The sequence below is a fragment of the Chiloscyllium plagiosum genome, chromosome 8 (assembly GCF_004010195.1).
Source record: "Chiloscyllium plagiosum isolate BGI_BamShark_2017 chromosome 8, ASM401019v2, whole genome shotgun sequence".
In the NCBI taxonomy this organism is placed as follows: domain Eukaryota; kingdom Metazoa; phylum Chordata; class Chondrichthyes; order Orectolobiformes; family Hemiscylliidae; genus Chiloscyllium; species Chiloscyllium plagiosum.
The window spans coordinates 56,652,733-56,657,910 of NC_057717.1; positions in this window are offsets into that span (position 1 = coordinate 56,652,733).

The window sequence follows — 5,178 nt, forward strand, 5'->3', positions numbered from 1 at the left end:
CTTACTAACCTGCAATCTTCTTCCTGACCTCTCCGACCCCACCCCCACTCCGGCCTATCACCCTCACCTTGACCTCCTTCCACCTGTCGCATTTCCAACGCCACTCCCCCAAGTCCCTCCTCCCTAGCTTTTATCTTAGCCTGCTGGACACACATTCCTCATTCCAGAAGAAGGGCTTATGCCTGAAACATCGAATTTCCTGCTCCTTGGATGCTGCCTGAACTGATGTGCTTTTCCGGCAACACATTTTCAGCTCTTGTTACTGTAAACAGTCTCACACTGAGCCTGGCCTCACTAACATACCTCCCAGTCAGTGTAATGTCATTGTTAACAGTCTCACACTGAGCCCGGCCTAACTTACACATCTCCCAGTCAGTATAATGTCACTGTAAACAGTCTCAGAGTGAGCCCGGCCACAATTATACACCTCCCAGTCAGTATATTGTCACTGTAAACAGTCTCACACTGAACCTGGCCTTACTTGCACACCTCCCAGTCAGTATAATGTCATTATAAAAAGTCTCACACTTCACCTGGCCTCACTTCCACACCTCCCAGTCAGTATAATGTGACTGTAAACAATCTCACACTGAACCTGGCCTCACGTACACCCCTCACAGTCTGTATAATGTCTGCATAAACAGTCTCACACTGAACCTGGCCTTACTTACACACCTCCCAGTCAATATAATGTCACTGTAAACAGTCTCACAGTGAGCCCGGCCTCACTAACACACCTCACAGTCTGCATAATGTCACGCCAAAATCAGTCTCACAGTGAGCCCGTCCTCATTTACGTACCTCCCAGTTGGTATAATGTCACTGTAAACAGTCTCACACTGAACCAGGCCTCAATTTCACACCTCCCAGTCAGGTGCCTGACCTGCTGTGCATTTCCAGCAACACATTATCCGGTGTGTAAATGAGGCCAGTGTCAGTGTCAGACTGTTTATAGTGACATTACACTGACTGGGTGGTGTGTAAGCAAGGCCTGGTGCAGTGTGAGACTGTTTACAGTGACATTATCCTGACAGAGCTGTGTAAATGAGGCCGGGCTCACTGTGAGACTGTGTACAGTGACATTATACTGACTGCTCGGGGTCTAAGTAAGGCCAGGTTCAGTGTGAGACTGTTTACAGTGACATTATACTGACTGGGGGTATGTTAATGTGGCCAGGCTCAGTGAGAGAATGTTTATAGTGACATTATACTCACTGAGAGGGGTGTAAGTAAGGCCAAGTTCAGTGTGAGACTGTTTACAGTGACATTTTCCTGACTGGGAGGTGTACAAGTGAGGCGCAGCTCAGTGGGAGACTGTTTACAGTGACATTATACTGACTGGGGGTATGTAAATGTGGCCGGGCTCAGTGAGAGACAGTTTACAGTGAAGTTATAATCACTGAGAGGGATGTAAGTAAGGCCAGGTTCAGTGTGAGACTGTTTATAGTAACATTACACTGACTGGGAGGTGTGCAAATGAGGCGCAGCTCAGTGGGAGACTGTTTACAGTGACATTATACTGACTGGGAGGGGTTTAAATGAGGCCAGGTCCAGTGTGAGACTCTTTACCGTGACATTATATTGACTGGGAGGTGTCTAAATGAGGCCGAGCTCGCCAAAAACAGTCTCACAGTGAGTCTGGCCTCATTTACACACATCCCAGTCTATATAATGTCTCTGTAAATGGTTTAACACTGAACCTGGCCTCACTTACACACCTCTCAGTCAGTATAATGTCACTGTAAATAGTCTCCCCTCCCAGTTATTATACTGACTGGGAGGGGTGTAAATGATGCCAGGCTCAGTGTGAGACTGTTTACAGTGACATTATACTGACTGGGAGGTGTATCGGTTAGGCCAAGTTCACTATGAGATTGTTAACAGTGGCATTATCCTGACTGGGAGGTGTCTACGTGAGGCCAAGTTCACTGTGAGATTGTTAACAGTGGCATTATACTGACTGGGAGGTGTGTAAATGAGGCGCGGCTCATTGTGAGAGTGTTTACAGTGATATTACACTGACTGGGAGGTGTGCAAACGAGGCGTGGCTCATTGTGAGACTGTTTACAGTGTCTACGTGAGGCCAAGTTCACTGTGAGATTGTTAACAGTGGCATTATCCTGACTGGGAGGTGTCTACGTTAGGCCAAGTTCACTATGAGATTGTTAACAGTGGCATTATCCTGACTGGGAGGTGTCTACGTGAGGCCAAGTTCACTGTGAGATTGTTAACAGTGGCATTATCCTGACTGGGAGGTGTCTAAGTGAGGCCAAGTTCACTGTGAGACTGTTTACAGTGGCATTATACTGACTGGGAGGTGTGTAAATGAGGCGCGGCTCATTGTGAGAGTGTTTACAGTGATATTACACTGACTGGGAGGTGTGCAAACGAGGCGTGGCTCATTGTGAGACTGTTTACAGTGACATTATCCTGACTGAAGGTATGTTAGTGAGACCGGGCTCTGAGTAAGACTGTTTACAGTGACATTATACCGACAGGGAGGTGTGTAATTGTGGCCGGGCTTACTGCGAGCCTGTATAGAGTGACATTATACTGACTGGGAGGTGTGTAAATATTGCCGGACCCATTGTGAGACTGTTTACAGTGACATTATACTGACTGGGAGGGGTGTAAGTGAGGCTGGGCTCAGTGTGAGACTGTTTACAGTGACATTATACTGACTGTGAGGTGCGTAACTGAGGGCAGGTTTAGTGTGAGACTGTTTACAGTGACATTATACTGACTGGGAGGTATGTAAGTGAGGTCTGGTGCAGTTTGAGACTGTTCACAGGGACATTATCCTGACGGGGATGTATGTCAATGAGCCTGGCTCAGCGTGAGACTGGTTACAGTGACATTTTTGTGACTGGGATGTGTGCAAATGAGGCCAGGTTCAGTGTGAGGCTGTTTACAGTGACATTATACTGACTGGGAGGTGTGCATATGATGCCAGGTTCAGTGTGAGACTGTTTACAGTGACATTATACTGACTGGGAGGTGTGTAGGTGAGGCCGGGCTCTGTATGAGACTGGTTACAGTGACATTATACTGACTGAGAGTTGTGTAAATGAGGCCTGGTTCAGTGTGAGACTGTTTACAGTCACATTATACTGACTGGGAGGTGGGTAAATGAGGCCGGGCTCTGTATGAGACTGGTTACAGTGACATTATACTGACTGGGAGGTGTGTAAATGAGGCCTGGTTCAGTGTGAGACTGTTTACAGTGACATTTTACTGACTGGGAGGTGTATAAATTAGGCCGGGCTCAGTGTGAGCTTGTTTACAGTGAAGTATACTGACTGGGAGTTGTGTAAATGAGGCCAGGTTCATTGTGAGACAATATACAATGACATTATACTGATTGGGAGGTGTGTAAATGAGGAGAAAGTGAAGTCTGCAGATGCTGGAGATCAGAGCTGGAAATGTGTTGCTGGAAAAGCGCAGCAGGTCAGGCAGCATCCAGGGAACAGGAGAATCGACGTTTCGGGCATAAGCCCTTCTTCAGGAAAGGGCTTATGCCCGAAACGTCGATTCTCCTGTTCCCTGGATGCTGCCTGACCTGCTGCGCTTTTCCAGCAACACATTTCCAGGTGTGTAAATGAGGCCAGGTTCAGTGTGAGGCTGTTTACAGTAACATTATACTGACTGGGAGGTGTGCAAATGATGCCAGGTTCAGTGTGCGACTGTTTACAGGGACATTATACTGACTGGGAGGTGTGTAAATGAGGCCGGCCTCAGTGTGAGACTGTTCACAGTGACATTATACCGACTGGAAGGTGTGCAATTAACGCGCAGCTCACTGTGAGACTGTTTACAGGGACATTATCCTGACGGGGATGTATGTCAATGAGCCCGGCTCAGCGTGAGACTGGTTACAGTGACATTTTTGTGACTGGGATGTGTGCAAATGAGGCCAGGTTCAGTGTGAGGCTGTTTACAGTGATATTATACTGACTGGGAGGTGTGCAAGTGATGCCAGGTTCAGTGTGAGGCTGTTTACAGTGACATTATACTGACTGGGAGGTGTGCAAGTGATGCCAGGTTCAGTGTGAGACTGTTTACAGTGACATTATACTGACTGGGAGGTGTGTAAATGAGGCCGGGCTCTGTATGAGACTGGTTACAGTGACATTATACTGACTGGGAGGTGTGTAAATGAGGCCTGGTTCAGTGTGAGACTGTTTACAGTGACATTATACTGATTGGGAGGTGCGTAGGTGAGGCCGGGCTCAGTGTGAGACTGTTCACAGTGACATTAAACCGATTGGAAGGTGTGCAAATAACGCGCGGCTCACTGTGAGACTGTTTACAGTGACATTATACTGATTGGGAGGTGTGTAGGTGAGGCCAGGCTCAGTGTGAGACTGTTTACAGTGACATTATCCGAACTGAGGTGTTTTAATGAGGCCGGGCTCAGTGCGAGACTGTTTACAGTGATATTATACTGACTGGAATGTATGTAAATGACGTTAGGTTCAGTTTGAGACTGTTTACCGTAACGTCGCTCCGAAAGCTAGTGTGCTTCCAATTAAACCTGTTGGACTATAACCTGGTGTTGTGTGATTTTTAACTTTAAACATCCCAGTCCAACACCGGCATCTCCGAATCATGACGGAGAGGGATGTAAGTTAGGCCAGGTTCAGTGTGAGACTGTTTATAGTGATTTGACACTGACTGGGAGGTGTGCAAACGAGGCGCGGCTCATTGTGAGACTGTTCACAGTGACATTTTATGACTGGGAGGTGTATAAATGAGTCCTGGTTCAGTGTGAGACTGGTTACAGTGACATTATACTGACTGGGAGGTGTGTAAATGAAGCCGGGCTCAGTATTAAATTGGTTACTGTGACATTATACTGACTGGGAGGTGTATAAATGAGGCCAGTTTCAATGTGAGACTGTTTACAGTGAAGTATACTGACTGGGAGTTGTGTAACTTAGGCCAGGTTCAGTTTGAAACAGTTTACAGTGACATTATACTGACTGGGAGTTGTGTAAATGAGGCCTGGTTCTTTGTGAGACAGTTTACAGTGACATTATGCTGACTGGGAGGTGTGTAGGTGAGGCCAGGTTCAATGTGAGACTGTTTACAGTGAAGTATACTGACTGGGAGTTGTGTAACTTAGGCCAGGTTCAGTTTGAAACAGTTTACAGTGACATTATACTGACTGGGAGGTGT